Below are 27,824 nucleotides of genomic sequence, written 5' to 3' on the forward strand. Positions count from 1 at the left end.
TTATTTTCAACAAACAACAATAACAAATGAAACTTTGACTATGAAATATGAAACATTGAACTTACAAAACCCTTATATGTTACACATTTTTGATATATCTTTGTACACATACAACAGACATAAGATCTATTAATAAACCGTGTTAATAATACTTCTCCTTGATATTGTTTTCTTTTAATTACTGGCTCATTACATGTAACCTCGAGGATCGACATCACAGCTATCATGACGTATTTGAATTGCAGCAAGTTATATGTAAAAACGCTGAACGTTTTGCTAATTACGACTGACCATTTAAAGTGGAAACAATAATCAAGGAAATCGACTGGTTCTCTCCGTATTTTTTATTTACAAAATCGTGTTTAATTTTGTTCGTTAATGCTGTATCATTCATGCAAATATTTGCAATTAATGTGTTAAAAAGTTATACTATTTTAGGTATGTATTGGTGTATTACTTATATTTTGCCAAGGTTTTGTATATTTTGTATGTTATTAATTCAAGAACTGTGAATTAATTTTCAAGGTTTTCTAATAACAATGTTGAAAAGAAAGAGCAGAACTTTGTATGATATAATCGACTGGTTCTTTCCATATTTTTTATTCGTGTTTTTTTTTATCTGGGCTGGATCTACAGTTTAATGTGTCCTCCGAACCATGGTCCTCGGCATTAAGCCTATCGACTACCGAGTGACCAACTTCGAATCATCCCAGAAGACATCCGGTCTTACTCAGCCTGGTTACTGGTGCGACTGGGATCATTTTCTTTGTCAGATTTTACACTCTTGTTTAGGATAATCAAAAACCCGCGGCTATCACATCAGTAGGAGGACCGTCCTGTCGCCTTTACTACTGCGCCACCAAGCCGGCTTCTTTTTCACTTGATCAAAGCGTTTTTTTAATTATGTTAATAATTAACTATCAGTAGTAGCTAAATAATGTTAATACGTTGTTTTTTCATATAACAGTTTTATTTTAAACGGTATTGTCTATAAATCATATCACAGGTACCATAAAAACGTCATTGCATGATCACGGTGTCCTTTTGGTTTGGTCGGCGCACGTTTCGGCCGATCTCTTTCGTTTTCTGTATCGCATATCGTGCGGTTTTCGTTATTGGTCAGTCTGAGAGCGATAGCTTTGCGTCAAGGCCGATAGAGTCATACACGCGGACCTTGTCAGTGCAGGTGTTGAAATGACGAAGGTATGCGCGATGGTGCGGACCTTTTGAACGTTTATTCGACTTTAAAGACAATCACTATCGAACTATCTGGTGTTTTATAGGTAAATGGGTATACCTTCAACAACGTATGGGCTTAAAGAGATACATTGTGTTGAAGTCGTCAATGAAAGAATCCCCAAATTCATATTAATACATTTAATGTAGCAATTTACTTACTCTTGTCAACAATTTATAATTTGTTTAATGTAGTTACAACGATTTATCTCTAAATATGGTATTATATTTTTCTGATTACATAGTTCTGCATAGTAGAAAATTCTAAGAGCTGTTCTGGAGTTCTGAGACATAGTCTTTATATTTTTGGTTGTTCTGAATTCGAAAATGGCTTCCTTTTTGTCGTAGTACTGTACGTTTATTGACAATATGTTACACGTTTATCTAATATATGTTTACTAGTATTCATTAAAACCTTTTATTTTTCCCAATGTGGTTCCTCTTTGTCTTTTTTAGCTTGCAGGAAGAATCCAGAAGGTCTCTATGAAGCTTCCTACAGTAGTCTGATATTATTGAGACTCTCTTTTCATAGGTATCATTTCTCTTGCTCTTTTATGTCTTGCTGAAATCGTTTGCCTTGCTCTTTACTCACATCACCCAAATTTTCCGGAAAGTAGTGGAAGTGAGAATGAAGAAAATTTACATTACACAGAGAGACAGACACATTAGGCAGCTTAAAGATTCGCATGTCACGATTACCTAAAAATATCTTTATGAACACTTTAAAAGCAGTACATCTCTCTTTTTAAGGAACGTTCATGGTCGGTAATTTATGAAGGCTTCTAATGTCTGTCTAAAACACATTCCTTCACCTTTGTTACTGAGAGGACTGGAAACTTTGAAACCATGTATTTGAAGCAATGCCCATTTATATATATCAATATTTCTTAGAGGGTGTAATTTTCCTGATGTCCTGGCTTTTTTCCATTTTATATTTGTTTTCACGATACCAAAATATATAGAATCGGTTGAAAATACTCAAACAGTTTAATCTAGACCTGTGTAGGTGATACAACTTAAATTATATTTCTTAACTTATAATACGTGGAAGATTATTTTTATTCCTCCATTAATATTCTGTACCTTATTTCGTTCCTGTATCTGCCCTCAATTGTCAAAACATCTTTACGTAAACCTTGAATTATTACGTCAATATATTTAACGCCGGTAATAGCTGGCATTTTCCCCTTTCTTCATAAATGAAAATAATTGTATACCAAATTGTTTCGTAACACATTTGGTATTTAATATCCTGCAAATGTGGCGTTTGCAGACATAATTTCTTAATTATATATGTAACATTATTAAGAGGGTTAATTATATTTACAATTTCTGATGTTTGCGGGATAGAAAAGAACATTATATATATATATATATATATATATATATATATATATATATATATATATATATATATATATATATATATATATATATATATATATATATATATTATATGCCCGTACATTAAAGAACGTTTAAATCACATAACATAATAACAATAGCTGAATAATAAAAATGTATATAAAAGAATAGTTCTGGGTCTTTTTGGTATTGTAATGGTTCCTAACTGCATGAAAATGGTATTCTCAGATTCATGTGTTTGAAAAGAATTTGCGGAGAAACTGTGAGATTTATTTCCTTTAAAATACTTTATATTTGCAACTTATCTCTATTTTTTGTTATAGATTCTACTGTGAACTGAACAACGCCGATTTCAATATTGAACTGGTCCCTTTTCCTTTTCGGTAGCCCTAACAAAGGATCTGTGAGTATACACATTGTATATATTTCAATTCATTTATCGATGTAGATTTTATTTAAAAATTTACTATTTAAATTACAATTAGGAACTGCATCTTGTTTAAGAAATGCTCTTCCACATTTGGGTCCATAATCATCTGGTCCGAAATGCAAGGAACAAACCTTTTTTCTGGAAGCTTGATGTAGGTGCTCATAAGAGAATACCTTAAATTTATCATTGTTTATTTTCAAAAAAGTTTGTGGGTTAGAGCAGAATCCTTTGAATAATAATTTACTCTGTTTAATCCAACATCCAACATTTGAATTTTTTTCCTCGGTAACAACCTCTTTTGGGCGTCCACTGCGTTCACGGTCTTCGGTGCTCATTTCACCACGTTTAAACTTAGCATACCAATCATTGATGGTTGATTTTCCTGGGGCAGTGTCCGCAAACTCGGTATCAAGCCAAGTTTTTGCTTCAACTGCATTTTTTCCCTTCATGAAGGAATATTTTATCAACACGCGAATTTCCTTTTAATCCATTTTTTTCATAATAACAAAAGTTGCTTCACTCAAAATGCTATAATTCACAAACTAATGATCCGACAACTGTCAAATTCATACACGCATCTTTTGCGGGTTAAGGCTAAAAAAACTTACGGATTTAATTCTAGTAGCGCCATCTATGTGTCAGGTCGGGAACTTTTCAATTGTGCTGTTACCAAGCGAACTGTTACAAAATCAACTATAGGTAAAGCTCTTAAAATATGAAGGTAGTTCCACAGAGTCTGTTTAAATCGACGTCCGAAATGGTGCTCATATTTAGCATTTATTTGCTACTTAACTGTTGGTTATATTGTTATATTGTTTTAAGCGACACTGAGGACTGTAAATACTTCTCAACCCTGCTTAGAGTATAGACCACCCTGCATAGTTATAACATTGAAATTTCTACCACTATGTGTCGCTGATAACAATTAATTTCTAGTCCCAATAATTTTCCTCCCAAAATGTATCGATATTCGGTTATCTTTTAAGGGCTGTTAGCGCGACCATCCCCGCGTCGCGCCACCCTTGTTTATTAATATGAATCGAGCAAAACCGGGGCGTTTTCGGGGGGAAGCAAACAGAAATCTAAATAACGAAAACGTTTCGACCGAAAGAGCGGAACCATCGGCTCGCAATGTTGTTTGCTTTTTTTTGCGCCAGTGTTGACATAATGTAATATGGCGGATGATTTTTTTCCGCGCTCGTTCATTTCACAGTGCCGGGGCATAGATTTGGACATTCGGGTGGATATTTCTTGTGTTTTTTTTTTGATAATATCGATATGTTTAGGGGTAGATCGATGTGATAATAACAAACAGATGTCGGACGGATATTGCTTTGATCTAAAAGTAATTTGAATATTAAGAGGTCAGTGATAAAATTAAACTTGGACAGACAAAAAGGTGGAGTGATGGAGCTATGTTTCATCCATTGTAACATATCGACGCAAAACTGGGGTTTATTGCGCTTAATCATCTTCAAACACTGCTCCGAATAATCAACTCGTCTTTGATTTTGGTCAAAAGTGAGCTCGCGCGGCATCCATTTTGCACAGCGCTTTCTCAAACGCAAATTATTCGTGAATAATATGATGTACACGTTCAGTTGAGATCGGTAGAGTATCTGCTATTTCATTCAATTTCAATTTACGGTCATTCAAAATCATTTTGTGGATTTTTCAAATGTTTTCGTCGGTAAGAACCCCTTTTGGGCGTCCACAGTGTTCACCGTCTTCGGTTTTCATTTCACCACGTCGAAACTTAGCATACCAATTCTTGATGTTGATTTTCCTGGGGCAGTGTCCGGAAACTCGTCACCAAGCCAAGTTTTTGCTTCAACTGTATTTTTACCTTCAAAATGCAATATTTTATGCCATATCTAAAAGTTGCTTCACTCAAAATGTTATAATTCATAAACTGATGATCCGAGAGCCATCCAATCTATAAACGCATCTGTTGAGGGTTAGGGCTAACTAAAAAACATATGGGTTTAATTCTAGTAGCGCCATCTATGTGACAGGCCGGGGACATTTCAATTGACCTGTCATTTTTGTAAAAGTTTTTCATGAGTTTCAGCATATTTCTTCAATTTTTCTAATCAAGATAAGAAATGTCTAAAATGCAATATGGAGTATTTCACGATTAGAATCTGTATATTCTAAGTATCTCATTAATACTAAATGGAAGACTGTTATTTTATATAGAGTAATGTCAAAACCGTTGAATTTAGCAGATAGGTTAGGTTATTTAACAGTTATATACATTGCGACTTCGCAGTTTTACCAACAGATATCGCTAATGAAATTACATGCGAACATCTAATACATATATCATCAACTGTTTACAATAAACGTTAGAACTTACTGAGTTGTACTCCTCTGATGTACAGAAGCAACTATTAAAATACAAAGAAACACGTATCAGTTAACGACATAAAAATACATTGTTTTCAAACAATTTTTTTATACATTTAATATTCGCGTTACATCCACGTAAATAATCATAAAGCGATCGAGATATTGTTAAAGCCACATATGTAAATGTGTAATTGGCGATTTGCATTTTTAACTCGGAGCTACGAGACAGAAAAAAAAACACTCGCTCATTGTGTCGGCGTTTAGAATTCTTGACCGTACGCGATCTACAGTTCTTTAATCAATAATTCTACGGCGTGATGCGATTGCCGATCACGGATTAGCGTCCCCGATATTTGAATTCCACAAATTTGAGGTTTTTTTTCGTCTCCTTTTCTTGTTTTCGAACGCCATTCGCATTGGTTACGGTAGAAAGTTGTTTTTTGTTCTTGTGTGTGCGCTAAATTATTGCTGAATCTCGATAATTGACAGAATTATTTGAATAAACTGACATTTTTGTCTTTGTCTTGAAAGAGTTGCGAATATATTGTGATCTATTTTGAAAACAAAACCCTATACTTTATTTAAAATATAGTCTATTCAAAGTTTTCTTAGTACAACTCTGAGCTTTAGTTCAATTTGGCTTTGATATACAAAAAATTTCTAATCTAAATAAAATAATTGAACAAATATGTTATCAAATATAATTTATTTTAACATTATAGTACATCTAATACATATATTATCGAAGGACTTAAAACTACAATTAAGAACACAGGTATAATAGTTTGTAGGTTAGATTTGTTTTGTTTACATTGAACTCTTTTCCACATCACCCATGAGGTAGAGTTTCTAGGCGCGCTTTTTTTATGTAGTGGTACCCTCATGGAGGTTTAGTTCTTATTTCCTTCGATGGTGTGTTTACTTCAATCACTGAACTCTGTCTAATGCATTTACCAAATTTACAAAACAGTTAGTATTCGTTCTCTCGTACGTTTAATGCTCATGTTTAATTTTGAACAATTACAATCATATCTGTGCACACAAATCTTTCACGCTCTACAATACCATTTTCTACAGTTATATTCAATTAATTATGTGTAAACCTTTAGTTGTTTCCACTCTCATCACTCTGTCTCAAGAACTTACAGCATTGCATGGCATTATTACATATCATGAAAGTTTCCTTCAGTTACTTTTACTTTCCGACTCACTGTCCAATTCAATCACTGAACTGTTAATTTTTAAGCTGTCTAAAAGATGTTCACGATTCCACCATTTATCAATTATTTCCTCTGTATGTCTTACCGAGTTCATTCAAACCTAATTTACTATGGTTGACAATGCTTCCCTCCACATATCCAAACAATTTTTGATGGAACATCCTTCTCAATGGTTATGATTTTAATAATTTATGAATTTTTTTGGGCTATTAACTATTTACAAGCTCTGGCTTACATTACCTTTTTACCCAATTAAATATTCGCCATATTTATACATAATAATAAACTGATTTATAAAAGATAATGTTTTCATGCATATGTACCAGATGCATGAACGTATGTACGTATTTTCAGTCTTATTAACTGATATTTTGCTTTTTTTAGTTCAAAATCATCGAACAAGAATTGTTTTTCACTAATTCCTATTTTTTTTTTCGGTTATTAACTATACTACAGGCAATTTTTGATAAATAATTATAATATCTTTAACAATAGTTAATTTTTCAAGCCCCTGGGTTACATTACCTTATTAGTCAATTAAATATTCGCCATATTTACACGCAATACTATATATATTAAATACTAATACTATATAGCACTAAACTGATTTATAAAAGATAATGTTTTCATGCATCTGGTACATACGTACTTTCAGTCTTATTAACTGATATTTTGCTTTTTTTTTAGTTAAAAATCATCGAACAAATATTGTTTTTCACTAATTTCTATTTTTTTTCGGTTATTAACTATACTACAGGCAATTTTTGATAAATAATTATAATATCTTTAACAATAGTTAATTTTTCAAGCCCCTGGGTTACATTACCTTATTAGTCAATTAAATATTCGCCATATTTACACGCAATACTATATATATTAAATACTAATACTATATAATACTAAACTGATTTATAAAAGATAATGTTTTCATGCATCTGATACATACGTACTTTCAGTCTTATTAACTGATATTTTGCTTTTTTTAGTTCAAAATCATCGAACAAGAATTGTTTTTCACTAATTTCTATTTTTTTTTCGGTTATTAACTATACTACAGGCAATTTTTGATAAATAATTAATTATATCTTTAACATCAGTTAATTTTTCGAGCCCCTGGGTTACATTACTTTATTAGTCAATTAAATATTCGCCATATTTACACGCAATACTATATATATTAAATACTAATACTATATAATACTAAACTGATTTATAAAAGATAATGTTTTCATGCATCTGGTACATACGTACTTTCAGTCTTATTAACTGATATTTTGCTTTTTTTTAGTTAAAAATCGTCGAACGAAAATTGTTTTTCAGTAATTTTTTTTCAGTTATTAACTATACTACAGGCATTTTTTGATAAATAATTAATTATATCTTTAACATCAGTTAATTTTTCGAGCCCCTGGGTTACATTACCCTTTTTCCCAATTAAATATTCGCCATATTTCCACGCAATACATGCTCGCAACAGTTTAGACTGTACAGCATCACGGATTTATTCATGTATGGATTCGTTTTCCGTTAAATTGCCGCTTTTTTCGGGGCGGAAAAAGTAAATGTAAGCTCTCTTAACGCTTTTATCCCCGGCTGTACATTACAAATGAGCAAAAGCAAACAGGATCCCATTATTGTCGAGCAAATCTCTATTAAGTTAATTTCCAGGCTGGAAGAAGACGTTGGCCTAATTGTTAAATCTTCCAGAAGGGATGTTACGCGGCACAGGGGAAGTTTTTTTTGCGGGACCGCTGTTGGAGTACACATCAACTGGGAGAATGAGAATTTACCAGTGTTTAAACTGGGAACGCTGACAATCTGCTTCGTTTACTGTTTGTTTAAATTAGAATTAATGTTGTGGTAAGGAAAAAATAATGCGAGACCCTGAGGAGTACACTCAAACTTGTTTGCGATTTTATTGAGTTATGTAAAAACGTCTATTATGAATATTGAGTACAATAAAAAAAATGTTGTTTCTACAGCAATTTACATTACAAACCAGACAACTAGTTTAATTTCCGAAACATATTACAAAATGGAACGTTATAAGCTGTACCATATCACCCCCACAAATAATACAACTAGGGATGGATCTGCTGTAATTATAAAAAACAATATTCGTACAATTAAAGAAGTGTAGGAGAAACGACATTACTTTTTTCGCAACCTTTAAATAATGGCGTTCACTCGAAAACAGTAAATAACGAACAAAATTAAGAGTAACTAAAGCTGTAAACATGTTTATATATCGTCACAGTTTAACTAAAAAACAAACATTTTAGTTAATTATTATTATTTCTGTCTATCTGGTCTAATTTTGTAGACTGAATCCTCCAATTTTTCAATATTAATAACTATTCATAATTATTGAGGATTTTTTCCTTACATAACATAATTTTAATGCAAATTTAATGTAATTGTAAAGTTTCAATTCATATGAGCATCTATAAATTAAAATACCAACACACTTGTGTTCTTGTAAATAATCGACAACAAGTGTAGTTGTCGGTAGGATAGATAATTGCTGATGTATTTGTTTCGCTACATCTTCTAATTCTTTGTATGCATTTTTAAGATAAAATAATCATATATTTTCTTCAAAAACATGGGAATTCATAGGACGTAATTATTATTTTCCGGTCTTCTTTTTCTTGAATACCAATATGACTATAAAGAAAATTTACGGTCAAATAAGTTGTGTTTTTGTATTTCCTGGCAAATCTAATTGACGCAGCATTGTTTGATATAATTAAATCGCCAATTATTATGAGTATCAGCATAGTACAGAGGCCTTAAGGTTAACTATATAAAGGCCAAAGATTACTATGGTAGGACGGGGACTTTTCGATTGACCTGTTATATTCGTCTACCTCGAAATCTTTCAGTAGTTTTTAACTTCAAACATACATTCGGTATTTCGTATAAGTCGTGTAATGCAATTTCAGTCTTAAAGAGATTCTAGGTTATAATTTGAATTAGTTAGATCATCGATGAAGCATAATATCGACTACTAATATTGCTGTCAATCATGTAACAGATGGGGCAACAGTCCCGCTACCATTTTGATTACCTATAACTTTACTCAAAGAAAAGATAAATAAGTTTGTTTTTCATAAAATGTTTATTTGGTCTTTACATTTCCTTCTTCGTTATGATTGAAAAATTATATCGGCTAAGTGGTGACTGCAATTCGCTATGTAACTTTCGGCTCTTTTTAAGGCATTTTTCACGACATCCTGCAACATCTGAGGCTGAATTTCGTCAAGGTCGTGACCAATATTGTCTTTAAGATGTGGAATCGTTTGAGGCTTATTCACATAAACTTTTGATTTTAAAAAACGCTATAAGAAAAAGTCTGCTGCTGTTAAATCCGGAGATCTGGCCGCCCATGCTAAATAGCCTTTTCGCGAAATTAGTCTTTTAATAATTAGTATTCAATTATTTAATTGTTGAACGAGCTGTGTGTGCTGTGGCCTCGTCTTGCTGAAAGAAAAAGCGAAACAAAATGCTACAAAGTTTACACATTTGGACTTCCCTTACAAAAAACTACCTGCCAGTGATAACTGGTTCTAGAGTAATTTTATATATAAATTCTGCAAAATATTTAGACATCACTTTGAAAATGGAAAGTTTATGTTAACAAGAAACAAGCAAAAGAGCAACACGCTCAAAAATATTGTGGTTGCTTGGACGACATTTCGACAATTATCATTTTACAACTATTGTTATTATACAAATTTATATTATATTATATAAAAGAACTGTAAAATGGTAATGTTATATTATTTGAGTTAATTTTATATATCTGATATTACTTTTCTCATTTAATTACCTTGTTCTTCACCATTTTATAAAATATACTTTTGATTTTCTTTCGATAATGTCTGGATATTACGTCATTAAATTTTGAGAATATTAGTTGCTGTTGGATAGCATATATTTCTATATTATTGACGTCACTTTAAATATTAATAATGTTAAAATGCCCTAAAATTGCTTCTTAAAAATTTGTTTTAATCATTTTGCATTGTGTGAATGTTTGTGTCTTTTAGAGCCTTACATTGTTGGAACCTTCTATAGGAAGTTCGAAGTATTGGTCACAAAATAGAGTAGATATTAAAAATGTGACCTAGCCGGCTTGGTGGCGCAGTGGTAAAGGTGATAGGACGGTCCTCCTACTGTTGCGATAGCCGCGCGTTCGAATCCTGCTGGGGAATGGTCGTAAATTTATGTTTGTGATTGTTTAAAATTAGTGAATGTTCTAGGCAAGAATGTAAAATCCGACAAGGAAAATGATCCCAGTCATGCCCGTAACCAGACTGGGTAAGACCGAATGTCTCCTGGGATGATATCTAAAATTGGTCACTCGTCAGTCGGTAGGCTTAATGCTGAGGACCGTGGTTCGGAGCCCACGTTAAGCTTTAAGCCCAGTCCAGATAAATCCATAGTTGGTAAAAGGAGACTTTAAAATATACAAAAAAAATGTGACCTTATAAAATAAACATTTAGAAAAATGTCTACATTATAAAAAAAAAAAACGAAAATAAAAATGATTTGACTGATATTAAAGAAAAAAATAGCATTTTATTATTTCATTGCATTATTTGTATTGATAGATATATTTATACTAAAATTATATTAAGATATTAAAAATAAATATCAACTTTTGTATATGTATCAGTAGACACTTCTAGACTCTTTACTTCATTTACAAAAGAAATTTAATTAACTTATTGGATTACGGTACAATTTTGTTCTATACATTTGATTTGATTTTAACAAACTGATTTTTATTTAGTTATTACAACGATTAATACGTACATACTTTATTTTAAAACCTTTTTTTGTGTGTTAAATGTCTAAATTTGAATATTTTAAACATTTTAGTGAGTTCCTTATTTATTTTTTGAAGTCGGTTTAATTTTGTATTGTAACAGTATTTAATTTTTTTCTTTTTAGTGTTAGATATTTACTCAATAAATTACGCAGTTATTTTATTAAGTTTTACAATGGATAGCCCAAGTAAAAGTATAGTCCGTATGAGGAAAAATAGAACTAAAGAAACAATGATTGAAAATAACGTGGTTTGACAAATCTTCCAATCAAACTAGGAAAAGGAATGTTGCTGCTTTCTTGGAAATCAAACCCGCGACCTCCGCGTGTGAACTTAACATTCTAACACGCAATAGAAACAGTTGGCTATAATGTTTCTACGACTTCTCATATGATATGGGTAGTGCTTAAAAAGCAAACTGAATGGCTTTTACACTACTGCCGATTTTTCGTCATATCGGCCCAGCAATAACACTGTACACGAATATCTCACTATTTGAGATAAAAACTATATGAAAACTTTGTACGTGGCTTTGAAATTTAAGGTTTTCCCTCGTTTTCTCCCACTCCCCCATCTGATCCTAACTTGGTTCTAATTGTACCACCTCGGAAGGACACTCTTTCGAATAAAAATAATTTCGAACGGAGAAATCGGCGAACATACATTAAAAAATATATACAGCCGAACATAGAGCGTCCTCCTTTTTTGAAGTCAGTTAAAAATTGGAAATTGATTTAAAATAGCCCAAGGGGCTGATGCGTCATTAATAAATAAATAAATTAGTATGGATCCCTACCCTGCTGTATGCAAACGAAATTTGTCCATTTGTAAACATATGTAACAGTTTATATTAATAGAAATGTATCAGTAGAACTTTTTCTTCACTATAACTGGGTATGTTGATTCATTACTTTATTTAAAGCTGCAGAATCAACAACATTTACTGATACGGTAAATTTAGCGTTTATTTAAAGCACAAGAATCGACCGATTGTATTATCCATGACCGAAATAAATGGATGTTTGAAACAAGCGAGTTATTCGGTTTTTACGTGACAAGTGCAATGAGCTAGCTAGTCAAGTGCCTATCGGTTGGATAATGTTAAGCAATTTGTTGTTTACTGTTACCGAGGTGCGGCATCACGAAAAAAATCACTTTCTATAAATACATTTATAAAATACGGGCGAAGGTAATGCCTAGTATGAACGGCGAACTAATGGGTGTGCATTTTTTGCCAATATTGTGTCGAGTACGTACGCATTGCGGAGTCAAGTGATTCAGCCCGACCACCTATGTTAATATTATGTTATTAATAACTAGATTCCATTTAAGATCATAAAGAAACAAACATTCATCTAACCAAAGTCGAATTGTGGTCGAAATCATGGCGTATCAAAGCAAATGAGAATGCATTTTGATCAACGCTTAGCATGGAAATAATATATAGTGACAAAACGCAAGTAGCTGGGATTAAGCTAAAACAAATCTATTGGCTGATAGGGCGTAAATCTAAATTACCATTAGATAACAAAGTTTTGCTGTATACGTCAATAATTAGGCCCATTTGGACCTCTGGTATTGAACTGTGGGGTACTACCAGCTAACATAACTATCCTTCAGAGGTTCCAGAATAAAGTGTTGCGAGTCATCGTTGACACCCATATTACGTCTCCAACAAACTAATTCAGCGCGATATCCCCTTAGAACCCTTAACGAGTGTGATTCAAAGTGTTTGTCAAAGTGTTGCAAAGTACTCTGAAAGACTATTAGTGCATCCCAATGCACTCGCCAAACAGTTAAATGTGCGCGATGACAGCGCAGTGCGTAGGCTCAAACGCATACTACCTTACGAGCTCACTAAAAAAACACAGAGTCAGATATAATAGTTTCTAGAATTAGTCATAAAAGTCTTTAGAATCAGATTTAGATTATAAGTTTATACAGCAGATCACTTACACACAGCATATAGTAATACTTATTGCCTACGGGCAGATTGTTGAAGTTCCAAGAGATTAATATAGAAAAAGGAGAGGAAAATAAGGAAATTAGGGGTTCCTTGTTCAACGGTGATACGAAACGGTACTGAGGATTTATATTCGAAGATAAACCAAACTTTATATGCCTAGACGTCTTACTTATCACTACTACTCCGTCTTAAAATGTTACTATGAATATTCAGTTTAATAATTTAATAGTTTAATATTCTAGTTTTCATAGTCAGGTCAGTTAATATTCGCATATTATAACACCTCTCTTCTAAAGAAATGACCAAAGGAATGTGGTTGGTCCTTGTGTCATCTGGACAGGTTATAGTAGTAAAATTAATAGGCTAAGATGAATAATATTGAATGTTGATCTATAATTATAATATTCTATAGACAGGTTGTTAAAAATACATTTATTTTAAAAATAAAATTGGGTTTACTAAGATTTTACCAGAAATAAAAACACAAAATTTAAAAATTCGCAGGTTTTATTTGAACACCAATCAAAAACACTAGGAAACATTGACGTCACTTACCGTTTCCTAACCATCATTTCTGCAATTCAACATTTGAATTATTTGGCGGGCTTTTATTTTATTTGGATTGTTTATCTTATATTTACACAGTTAAAATATGGTTTTGTGCAACCAATAGAAAGAATAATAATAATCTATCAAGCTAAATAACGTAAATTTGCCCACAGTAGGTTCGTTGATAATTGCTGTACTCTGTGACTTAACCGAAATAATAATTTTAAAAAGATTACTAGAGCTTTTGTATTATTCCAGACACACTAAACATAAAATGTTGTAAAATATTGAAGAATATTAGGTAAAAATACTATAACACTTATTACACAAGAAAATTAATAAATGCAGGTAATAACTCGCAATCACCACTTGTGCCACCAAGTGGCTTCCTCATTCACTCTATTCTCCAGATCTGCCCCCCAGCTACTATTTCCTGTTCTCAGATATCAAAAGAATGCTCGCTGGAAAGAAATTTTCGTGGAATGAAGAGGTGATCGCCTAAACTGAGGCCTGTTTTGAATTAAAAGACAAATCGTACTACAAAAATGGCATCGAAAAGTTCGAGGGTTGCTATATCACCCTTGAAGGTAATTATGTTGAATAAAAAAAACTAATTTTGCCAAAAAATGTTTTTACTATGTTAGGCCAGGACTTTTCAATTGACCGTTCAAATGTCAGTCCTTTTTAACATTTTTTATATAGTTATCGAAGAACTAAAAGCATGTGTGATGTGATGAATGGCCAGTAGAAATTTAGCACTATTCACTTTTTTTTGGAACATTTTTACTTTCTCTATGAACGGTAATGCACGATGCTTTCTCATGTACACCTGGCTCTTTTAACTATATATATGAATAATAAATTGAAGAAGAACACATATATTATACATACAATATTAAAATATGAATGACATATTTAAAAATCTTGTGAATAGTAAATTGGGGATCGTAAATTTGAATTAATTTTTTTTATGTCTGTTGAGGACTGTTAGCATTTTTATACAAAAGCAATATGTTGTATTATCTCATTAAAACGCTTGTTTTAAGTATTAAAGAATGAGTTTCCTTCACATATCTTACAAAAATAATTGAAAATGCATAAAATCATTGAAACTAATATAATAGCTAATTATTATTGAAAATAAATTAATGGTTATTGAATGCCGGTGATAACTAGGCCAGTAAACAATCCTTACAAATTATTATACGTAAATTTTTGAAGGTAAACGGAGTTGATAATTTATGAATGCTATTATCTTGTTATAGGATTTCTGGCGCTTGTTTATATACCCTCGGGGTTTAGGTGTTTTCCTTCGTCGATACAGCATTGGGGAAAGGTTCACAACATTTCTGGACCGTCGAATATTATAACGAAATTGAATAACTGATGATTGATGCTAAAATAGTTTTTAAATAAGGCTTTGTTGATAAATTGTGTACATCATCTGTTAGTGTTTGTATTTTGCATGACATTAATACTATTTTTCTTGGAGACGGTTGTCTCGGTCTATCTCGGAAAGTTATTTGAATTTAGAAGAATCGTGTTACGGAAAAATCACAAAATTCCTTCAAATTTCAAAATTACAACACTTAAATTAGGAATTTTACTATTATAGTCACTAAACATCTGTAAATTGTTTTTAAATCACCTATGTATAAATGTAGAAATAATGTTTGCTATACAGAATACATATTATATCTTAATTTAATTAATAAGAATCCTTAGACGGTAAAATAGATCTCTTTATCTCTTTATTTATTTGTTAAACATGATGACATTTAAAAGGACCATCGTTTTAAAAGGACTGACATTTAAGTGTTAGATATCTCAATATATTTTGAAAATATTTTTGGATTTAGAAATATATATGAATATATGATAATCATATCAACGTCTTTGATTTGCCAATAGATTTGTTTGATTTATTTTGAATAATGGTGTCATCGTTGAATCATTTTGATGTGGTGATAAATTCCTTTATATAAGATTGGAGAAAAAGTAATATCGTTTTTTTTTCTAATATATTTTGAATTCGTTTGTGTCTAGCATTATAGCGGGTTTGAAAGGAATATTCATGGAGTGTTTTAAGATAACAGGTCAATTGAAAAATCCCCGGCCTACTTTTTTATTCAATATAATTCTTTTCAAGGGTGATACACTGATTATAGCGACCCTCCAACTTTTCGATACCATTTTTGTAGTACGATTTGTCCTTTGCTTCAAAATAGGCCTGAGTTTCGGCGATCATCTCTTTATTCGATGAAAATTTCTTCCCAGCGAGCATTCTTTTGAGATCTGAGAACAAGAAATAGTCGCTGGGTGGCCAGATTTGGAGAATACGGTTGGTGAGGAAGATTTTTGACACGGTGCATTGTCTTGGTGAAGCAGCACTTTCTTCTTCTTCAAATGCGGTCGTTTTTCGGCGACTTCGTCCTTCAGACGGTCCAATAACGCGATATGTAATAGTCGCTGTTGATGGTCCTTCCTTTTTCAAAGTAGTCAATGAAAATAATTCCATGCGCATCCCAAAATACAGACGCCATAACTTTTGGAGCGGGTTCATCGTGTGCAGTCCACTCGGATGACTGTCGATTGAATGAACGGAGTGAAATGGAGCCATATTTCATTCATTGTCACATGCCGACACAAAATCTCGGGTTTATTACGTCTGATCATCTTGAAACACTGCTCGGAATCATCAATTCGTCGTTGTTTTTATTCGCGCGGCACCCACTTTGCACAGAGCTTTCTCATACCCAAATATACGTGAATGCAATGATTCATTCAAAATCATTTTGTGGATTTTTTAAATGTTTTCGTCGGTAACAACCTCTTTTAGGCGTTCACTGCGTTCGTCTTTGGTGCTCATTTAACCACGTCTAAACTTAGCATACGAATCTTAGCAACCTTGATGGTTGATTTTGCTGGGGCAGTGTCCACAAATTCGGCATTAAGCCAAGTTTTTACTTCGAGTGTATTGTTCCCCTTCAAAAAGCAATATTTTGTCAACACGCGAAATTCCTTTTCATCCATTTTTTTCATAATAACAAAAGTTGCTTCACCCAAAATACTATAATTCACGAACTAATGATCCGACAGTTGTCAGATTTATACACGCATCTTTTGAGGGTTTGGGTTAACTAAAAATATATAAGTTTAATTCTAGTAGCGCCATCTATGTGTCAGGCCGAGGACTTTTTAATTGATCTTTTATAAATGTGCTTTACAATTGAATACACCGATTTCAAATTGTCAGTCAGTTAGTAGTAGTTAAAATAATATTGTAAATAGATAAATAGGTGTAAGTGGGTATTAACCTAATTTGTGTGTATATACTGGAAGGTTCAATACGTGTAGTGGATAGGTTAAATAAGGTTTTTGTTTATTTTTATTTAGTTTTTACAACTATTATTATGTAGATATGATATTTTATTCTAAAATTTTTTTTATTATTTTTTATTAGTTATTTTTTACTTTTTAGTGAGTTCCTTATTTATTTTTTGAATTCGGTTCAATTTATTAAAAATATTTTTTGTTCTGCCAATTACAAATGAAGCTCTCTGCTCGCGCTATATTATCTGTTTCGTGTCAGCGCATTCAAACTAATGGTCTTGAGATATATCGCAAATAAATGTTAATAAATGCAGTATTCTAATGGAATATAACTGTCGAAACCGAACTGTTAGAACAAAAATATGTTATTGTCATCTTTGCAAGTCGTTAACCTTTACTGATACAAAAAACCATCAATTAAAAAACTGCTTAATTATTCAATTCTGAATTCGTTACATTCTTGTTGGGGACCGCGAAATTTCTCGATAGTCTATTAGTTGTAAATGATTTATTAATCAATTTTTTGTGCGGATTTGTTATTCCAATAAACCTGCTTTGGGATTGCGTTTTTCTGCATCGATAAGGTCAATGTTTTGAACCATATTCGGCAATTCCACAAATTAGGATTTATTTGAGAACAGTTTTGGGTATTTTCTAGTAATAATAAATCATGGGTTATTAAGTAACGTAATTGTTAAAATAAAGTCTACAGTTAAGGTTCTTCTAACGTTTCTACATATTTTAATTAGCGTTGTTTATTGGTGAATTATTATAATTGGTATTATTATGTTAAGTTATTCAGTTATCAATTCAGCATAGGTAACAGTTGTGCCATATAATGTTGTGGAGAATGTCAGCCCTTATCTGTTTGATATCAGAGTATGTTCCTGCATGTCTGACGTATCGATTAATCAAATAAGATTTTAATAACAGCTAGAGACGCTTAGGGATATGTGACCTTATTTTACATAGAAGGTCTTCATGTCATACTCTTCCAAAAGCCTGTGCAACATCCAGAAAGACAACAGAGCACACAATCTTTATTTTGTAGAGATTTTTCAATTACATCTGTAATTAGATGGTCAAATGTTGAGCGTTCCTGAAACCAAACTGGTGACGTGGTGTCCTCATGGTATCAACTGAAATGGTTTAACCATAACTGGCAATAAAGAACTAGGGCGACATAATGTGATATGCTTATCAGCTTTTGGTATCATTATGACTTCAACAGTTTTCCACGCGTTTGGTACATATTTTAACCGAATGGAAGCACTAAATAAGTTGGTTAATTTAACCAAAGGCGTTCTTTGGAGTCTTTTAAGAATCTCTCCTAATATCTCGTAATGAGGTCATATCTTGGTGCTTTTTTCAGATTAGAGTGGTGCTTAATAGCTTGCGAAACTTTCATGAGTGACCATTGCAATCCTCTCAGAACAGTTATTATTACGATTGAGGTATGATAGAAGATTATCCCCTTGGTTTGGATCGAATATTTCTTCCAGATATTCTGCAAATATACTTGTTTTTTCAAAATACGTTCAGGCCCACCTCTTCTCAGGCTTCCTAACAGGAGGCATTTGGGATATGGGATGCTTAAGGTGTTTTGTATCCTTCTAGAGTGTACAGAGGGTTTCGAAAGGAATCCAATGAGTGATGCTTGTTTGATTTTTTTACTATCCTTTCATTCTTGCTGTGTGACTCTCTTAAGTAAAGTTTAATTAGACGGGCTTCTGGATTGATGCCATCTTCTTCTAAATTTACGTTTTTCGGTTATCAGACAATCAGTAAATTTGCGTTCAATGAAAGAGGTACTTTTCTAAACAGCATCAAAAATAAATAAAAAAAATCTAATACCTATACATCATCTTGGGTTTATTAATAAACATTCCAACATTAACCAGATGCATAGAAAAGTCTGCGAAGGTAAAATGGTATATTTAGCTATATTCTTAGATGTAGCACGAGTTGATAAGGTATGACATAACGGCCTTGTTCATAAGCTACAGTAAATATTACCGAAACATTACAAAGAACTATTAAAATCGTACATTATAGCCAGAATAGTTAAAGTCAAACAAGATGTAGCCTAGTCTACAATAAAATACTCTAAAGCAGAAGTACCACAAGGAAGTATGTTGGGACCAATTCTTTACCTACTCTACATATGTGAAATAATGATGAGTGATGATGGCTACATTTGCTGATGTTACTGAATGAATCGCTATTAACTTCTTCTGATATGCTTCTCCGCTATTAACTTCTTCTGATATGCTTCTCCGCTATTAACTGGGGAATGGCGAAGAAGCCACATGAAAATTACAGCAGGCAAGTGACAATATAAATAATTGGAGCCAAACCTAGAAAATAAAAATTAGCGAAAGTAAATCTCGTTATTGTACTATTAAACAGTAATAATCAATAAATGTTAATATAGAGAGGCTGAGAAATATAATATGTAAAGTTGAATAGTAAAAGAAATATTTCCTCTTTTCATTCGCTATTAATTTTTTATAATTTTGCTAATTTCGCAACATATGGTATACAATGAAAGTCGTGTTGTTGTTTATCGGCTATTTTATAGATTTTATAACAATATTTCTCTTTTTAACTGTCTTAAATATCACTTTCGATACACAATTACGCGGGGACTCGACAGAAAATAACATTCACTTTTTCATTTTTATGGAAACAGATGCTTATTGTCTTTGGCTGATTGAAAATTTAATTCGCATTCTGTGTTTTTTTAAGTTTTATTGGCAAAGAATGTGTCAATTCCTTTCAGAAAATTGCTTTTAGCGATTACGTTTAATATTATTAGTGTTTTGATTAGATATAGAAAGCGAGATTGTCATTTTAGTTGCTTATTTTTGTTTTATATGGTGGTGTTAGTTATTATTGGGTTACTATTATTTTAAATTGATTGCGAAACAGGCAATTTCAGTCTTTCACGTCATTCTTTCGTTTATATACGTTTCGTACACTAATTTACTTTCTGGTGTTGAATTTCGTCACAGCAGAAGATTTTTGAATGCAATTTGGACTGATTTCTAACGGACTTCCGTGGGGAAACCTACGTTTTAGGTTGTAAGATGGAGGAAACAGGTTCGACATCGATAAAACCGTATATGATACATATAAATCTATGTAAGCATAAATTAGGTACATTATTTTCAAGATCGCAGAAAAGACAACAAAGTCAGGACATTAAAAATCGTCTGAATTAAACTAGCCTGACCAAAAATAGCGACCGAAAGTACTCGACTGAAATAGTCGATAGTTCCCAACGCTAGTAATATTCACTCGTCACACTTATGTGCTCTTCACCATGAACATTTTTCGTTGAATCTTAGTTACATTTAAGGATGTAAAAAGCAAAATGTGATTAAAATGACCTTCTGAAACCTTTACAGACTATAATAAAATTGTGTGAATAATGTTACATACTAAAACATACAATTTGCCTTCATTTCAATCTAAATAAACTGTTTGATAGTTAATGACGTTCATTAGCCGTCTATAGCTCGGATATTCTCCTCTAAAAAACGAACCATTAATATTCATCAAAATATAAAAGCACATTCTTCTCTAGCGGTTATTTAGCAAGAGGAAACCTACGCCTGCCCATTGTCTCATGATAGTTCACGCCTTTATTGTTCTTATTTAAAGCCCACCTGTCAAGAAAAACACTATTCAAATGAACGAATTAATTCAAGAAATAGCGAAAACAAATAATAAAGTTTAGGGTGTTTCGAATTACAGGCCGCTGATTTATTCTTGAGGCCTTGCCAGCCTATGATGCAAATGGTTTGTTACACAAGGTTTTCAGTCGGTTATTTGATACTGTCGAGGCAAAACAGGAACAAAGCACAATCTAAAGAAAAGTAATTATGTGCATCATTATATGATATTAAAATCATTATTTCCACACTTGTTGCATAAAATGTAAGTATTTTAAAAACCATTTACCCCCATATATACTGGCATGAATATAAATAGAACCGATACTAGTTAGTTGGATCTATGAAGAATCTGACATCATTCTGCAGAAGATAGTATTGGTATAACCTTCACCTTAGAAGTTCCGTCTTCTTTTGTGACGAATCAAGATTTCAACTCTGTTTGGATCATTAAGTGTATTTTCTTTAAAACCAGAGCGTAAGGATTCGAAAACATGTTTAGTTCTTCTTCACGCTGTTTTCACTATTATAGACAGCTCATAAATATGGAGAGGATCAGGAACTTATGATCTAACTGATTATGGAAGAATTTCATTATTTTCCTACTGTAAAAATAGCAGTGATCTTATGTGGTGTTTGGCTAAGCAATAATAACAGAAAAAAACTATTGAACAGTTTTTACCTTTTAACGTTCTCGTATTATATCCTAATATGAGTTCCAAGTCATATGTGGACTTTATGATTTATCCTGGACATTATACCCCTGGAAAAACATTTTTTCACAACAAAAGTATCAAAAATTATTGATTAACTTATCTATATCAATATCAGTGGCATGCTTATGTAACAGGATTGACTTTGATATGTTGGCAATTGTTCCAATTGCAACACAATACAAAATTTACCATTATTGATACCATTGTTGATAACCTTTAAATAGTTCGATTATTTGTATCTTGACAACAAACAGTTTTGTCAATATCATGGAACTAGTCAGACATGAAAGATGTCTTTATATATAACATTTTGCGTCTAATTTACATGCTTCAGAGGCACAGAGAGGGTGGCAAAAATATATTTTAATAAAAAGTTTTTATTTATAAAAATGTATACATAACAATAACAGTATTACTATTATCTAGCATTTGAATACTACATAAAATTATAAAAAAATTACAGAAAAACTGCTAAAACTGCTAGTTGACAGTTTTTTATTAGGCCAGTAATTTAAAATGGGAATATACTGAAAATTTTGTGTTATACTGGAATATTTTAATACTTTTATTTTTTAAGTATTCTATTTGTAAACCATTGATTAAAACATATTCATTTTCATAGCGTTTCATATGAATGTACATGTAATTTGGTTTGTGTAAACTTATTTCCTAATTCTTAGTATAGTAATTTTTTTTGATATAATTTTATACTACAATTTCCATACTTAATAAATTTGAAGAATATGTTTGAAGAAGTATTTCATGTCAAACTAAATCTCAGAATTTGTTTCCATAAAAAACAATTTAACTAATCTTTTGATCTATTTGGTATTGTATTAGATGCTGTTACCATATATAATCTAATATATAGAGAAACACTAGTTAACTTTTTCATTTTACTTTTAAAATATCGCACTTTATTTTCTTTTAAAACATAGTACATTCGCACTAACATCCTATTCTATATGAAGATTTTAATATAGAAAGAAATTGTGGTGATTCCGATATGGAGCCTGGCGCCTGTGAGTGTGAATAAACTGAGAGTCTGTGAATAAACACAGACTGTGTATTTCAATTAAATACACATATACCTTAATTGAATACTTTTTGTATGTAGCAGTTAAGAGTTGTTCTATATCAGGGTCTATAGTCTGAAATTCAATGAATAAACGCTTTCCTGCTCGCATAAGATCTTACAAGGGATGCAAAAAGGCGTGATAAAATAAGTTGCTCCTAAAAATCTACTTCCTACAAGAACATTTAATATATTTTAATATGATAATTTCCTAACAAGCAATACTTTCTTAGTAAAAGCTACAAAATCAATCGTAAATAATTAAAAAGAATAATCACCACAAGGATTCAAACTGTGGTTCCCATTTTTAACTTGAGTCAGGTCTACTCGAAGAAGATTATATCAATATCAGACAAGGATGATATGAAGAATAAAGATTAGGGTGACCAAAGCAAACCAATTCTAAACCATGAAGCTAAAGAACGATGAGCAAAACTTGGAGCTTTAAATCAAATTTGTTGAAATTATTTTATATTTTAATGTATACACAAACAAACGTTGATTTGAGGAAAAAGAAGACACAATTTATACATTTTCTACAATATTTCCACAAAAGAGATATTAATAACAATATAACTTATATAATACAAAATATATAATAAATAATGTCTCTTGCCATATGTTAATAATCCGAGAATAACAATAAAAAACTATAACTAATGATTATTATTAATCAACAGTGTTTAAGAAAAATCTTGAGATAAACTGTAACGTGATTAATAGTTACGAATGGGACAAAGCAAAATAAAGAAATAGGAAAAATGTAACGACGGTGTAGGAGTCGCTCGGAGTGAAATTAACTGTGAAGATAGCACTGTTGTTCTGTCGGCTATATTTGTTCAACAAGACAAGGCCACGTCAAATCGCTTTCTATGAAATTTGAATAGAGAAATAGAAATAAAAAATTCTGTGTATATCTATTAATATTTTGTAGCAGATAAAAAATCCGGTTTGTAGAATAAACTATTTTTTATTAAAAAGAAACATGAAATTGTTCAATACCCTCCGTATTTTACATATATTTTCTCTTTCGACAAAATTAATGTAATTGTTTGACGGCTGGACATGTCCCGTAAACATTGTTAAGCTTCCTTATCTTCGATATAACGGTCACATTAGCCAAAATGGTGCTACAAATTTCTTGACAGAGCCTTTTATCCTGAAAATTAGTGAAGAAACGACCAAAATGTTGATAACCGATGAATAGCTATTGAGAATCCCAAATAGATTCAGTTAGGGTAGAGTTAAATACTTGGGATCAATAATATAGGAGAATAAAGTGGCATCTACCAGTGAAGGAATGAAGATGGTGCGTAAGGGTTAGTCCAAATAACAACAAATATCAATAATTAATAACAACAAACATATAAATTCAAGATCTAGAAAATAATATAGAGCGGACATTTTGAGAAATTTTTGAGAATTTAATATTCTTTATGAATATATATATATATATATATATATATATATATATATATATATATATATATTATATACACAATTACAGCAGAAATTTTAACAGGTCAATTGAAAAGTTCCCGGCCTACCATCTTCAAATGCTTCAAAACAGGCCTCAGTTTCGGCGATCACCTCTTATTTCCATGAAAATTTCTTCCAAACGAGCATTCTTTTGATATCTGAGAACAGGAAATAGTCGCTGGGGGCCAGATTTGGAGAATACGGTGGATGATCAGGCAATTGGAAGCCCAATTCATGGATTTTTGCTATCGTTTTCACTGACTTGTGACACGGTGCATTGTCTTGTTGAAGCAGCAGTTTCTTTTTCTTCAAATGTGGCCGCTTTTCGGCGATTTCGTCCTTCGAACGGTCCAAATAGTCGCTGTTGATGGTCCTTCCTTTTTAAGGTACTCAATGAAAATTATTCCATGCGTATCCCAAAATACAGACGCCATAACCTTGCCAATCCACTGTTGCGTTTTCTCACGCTTTGGAACGGGTCCATTGTGTGCAGTCGGATGACTCGGAGATGTCGATTGGACTTCGGCGTGAAATGATGGAGCTATGTTTCAATCCATTGTCACATATCGACGCAGAAACAACCTCTTTTGGGCGTCCACTGCGTTCACCGTTTCCGGTGCTCATTCCACCACGTCTAAACTTATCATACCAATCCTTGATGGTTGATTTCCCTGGAGCACTGTCCGGAAACTCGGCATGAGCTAAGTTTTTTCTTCAACTGTATTTTTTTCCCTTCAAAAATTTCAAAATTCCTTTTTATCAATTTTTTTCACAATAACAAAAGTTGCTTCGCTCAAAATGCTATAATTCACAAACTAATGATCCGGTAGCTACCGAATTTATACACGCATCTTTTGAGGGTTGGGGCTAACTAAAAAACATATGGATTTAATTCTAGTAGTGCCATCTATGTGTCAGGCCGGGGACTTTTCAATTAACCTGTTACTAAAGATAATAACCATTTAAACGACAAGCAATTAAATAAATTAAATCGAATTAATGATAATTTCTTATTCTTTTAAAGAGATTTATTCTCGTAATATTATTTGTCTTGTTCCAGTTAACACTTACAACATTCTGGATTTCTATTAGACACAATATTGCCAATTTTCAGTTAATAGATTTTTGTTTGGCTATTGTTAGACTAAATATCTCATAAGCAAGACGAGTACGCGATTAATATATCAATATTTACTTCCCAAATTAAAATAAAATTAAACTATACAAGTTCATGTAGTTTCGTTCGCTTCAATCTTATGATTTCTTGCGTGTTGTTCAGTAGCTGTATAGCTTTCACGTCGCTGTGATTTAACAACCTTATTTCATGTTTTTTAGAGATCGCCATGCAATTTTATTTTCCGTTACGTAGCAATAAGTATTGGTTTGTTGCTTCAGTGCAACCCAAAATTTACACTCCGTAAGTCCAAATTGGCTTTATGAGTGACTGATAAACTAAGCTCTTTGGTTTTAGGTAAAGTTGAGAATATTTTCCAACTAACCCATAGATTTGTTTGATTTTGAGTTTGATCTGTTCTGTCTTTTTTCGTCTAACATGATGTTTTCAATTTAAGATACCATCGAGATGGATGCCAAGGTATTTAACTTATTTTGCTTGAGGAATTAGGTTTTTGTCATTTCGCCGACGTAAAATGTACATGGACAGATTTAGAGCTATTATACTGTATTTTCCAGTCTCTAGTCTATTTGCAGGTATTGCTGACTATCACTTGCACTTTTGCTACAGCCTTAGACAGAGGCTTATTTTTTACTATAACTGTGTTGCCGCCAAATGTTCCAAGTACTGTTTCGTTTATTGTTGGGATATCAGCAGTGTGCACCTAGGGGAACACCAGCCGAAGTTTTAGGACTTGGGAACTCCCTTTCATGCGATATTTTAAAATTTCTTTTGAAAAAATATGCGTCCAGATCATAGTTACGCAAGTATTTAGTTTCTAATGCTATAGGCTATCAAAAGCTTGGACACTTCATGTCCAGGAATATTGCAGGGCAGTATTACTTTAAGTGATTTTTCAACAACAGGTATTACTCGGTGCACTTGGTCAATTATTGGGTGGTGATTTGGAAATACAAACTAGAAAAATGGTATGTTAATGAATGATTTAAGAGTAGCTCAAATAATTTTGATATCGCAATCAGCAGCAGAACAATAACATTTTTTTTCAGTGCGCAATTTTTGTGCAGGTTTCTGATTCATTTAAAAGAGCCTTTTTCATTTAAAAATTTACCTATTTGTGTTGTTTTCTGTATTGTTGTGATCATCAAGGGCATCGATACTCACATATACTTCTTTAATAATTTGATATGTCGGTTTACTAATTATATTGGACATTGTTTTGTCTGCAGCATTCCCCGTCCTGTGTCATTCGTCTTTCTTTTATCATTTCCGTTACCATACAATTTTTCATATTCAAGTTATTCCATCTCAAACTTCATTTCAAAGTTCGGTGATTGTTAATTCAATGAAAAAAAGAAAACGCCCATCATATATGCATGAATAATGAGTCGAATTCCAATCCAATTAATTCACCCGAAACTTCCTACCAAATCGACGTTGTTGTTATTCAAAAACCGGCTTTAATGTTAAACACTTTTCGAAAACTTTGATGTAAAACATGCAAATGACGATGATAATGATAAGGAGAGGGCGGGGGGCCGGTGGAACTGCCGAGGAATCGTCGATGTCGTTTCCTCGCGGGAGAGGGCGCTCGGATCGGGGACGGAATCTCTTCCGGTTCTCCTAAAAGAGTTTTTAAGCGATAAAAATTGTATTTTTTATGAGCGTCTCGCGGACCGACGTGTCCCACACCGAGGACCCGGTTTTGCATAACAATAAGAGAACTTTCCGCATATTTAAATTATTTTTTTAATGCCGTCGAATGGGAGAATAGCCAATTCCTCGCCCATTAAATATTTATTAGTTTGGCGATGGCGGAGGGGGCCAGAGGGACACGAGAGTTATTCCGTTGTTTATGGATCCGCGCCCTCTCCCCCGCCCCCGTTTATTTTTATTCCTTCGGCTTTCCTTTTCATCGGCATAATAAATCGACTCTGTATGGGTGTTCTAATCTAGGCGTGAGTTGTTCGCTTCCCTTATTTATTGCCACGGTAAGATAACAAGCGCGGTTTTCGTTTTTCCGCGTGTCTATTGTATGGGGAAAACAACTAATTGATTTTTGTTTTGGTAAACGAACGTAGAGTCCATCGGATATGAAGAAAACCAGGTCTAGTTGTCCCTATCTTCAGATTACGCTCCCTTTATTTTGTATTTTCCAGTCTCTTCATTCCGAAGTTACCTAGTCTAGTCTTTTCAGAATAATATACGGTGACGAATATTTAGATTTGAAATCCTTCTACGCCTATGTATCACAAGGTAATGTCCTTGGGCCAATGTTGTATTTATTCTATACTAGTGACATCGAATACATTTGCTAATAAAGCTCAGTCAGTAACATTACTGAATAGACAGTAGTACTGAGAAATAACTAGTAAAACTTAATGCTACAAAGGCTACACATGGGGATTTCACATACAAAAAACCAGTGATCACAAATCTGCCAGTGATAATTGGGTT

The 27,824-nt window shown here is 32.5% G+C and overlaps 1 protein-coding gene across 1 annotated transcript in view; it reads left to right on the forward strand.

The window, feature by feature from the left end:
• The window catches only part of IRSp53 (Insulin receptor substrate 53 kDa), a 265,161-nt gene that overhangs the window by 21,640 nt on the left and 215,697 nt on the right, over positions 1 to 27,824 (forward strand). Inside the window, exon 2 of the mRNA XM_076415642.1 lies at positions 2,925 to 3,004. The gene's annotated coding sequence lies outside the window, so the exon portion shown is untranslated. The remainder of the gene's footprint in view (positions 1 to 2,924; positions 3,005 to 27,824) is intronic.

This window comes from Rhynchophorus ferrugineus, unplaced genomic scaffold (genome assembly GCF_030347505.1).
Source record: "Rhynchophorus ferrugineus isolate W39M unplaced genomic scaffold, kcgeb_rfMv2 rfM10, whole genome shotgun sequence".
NCBI classification, from domain to species: Eukaryota; Metazoa; Arthropoda; class Insecta; order Coleoptera; family Curculionidae; genus Rhynchophorus; species Rhynchophorus ferrugineus.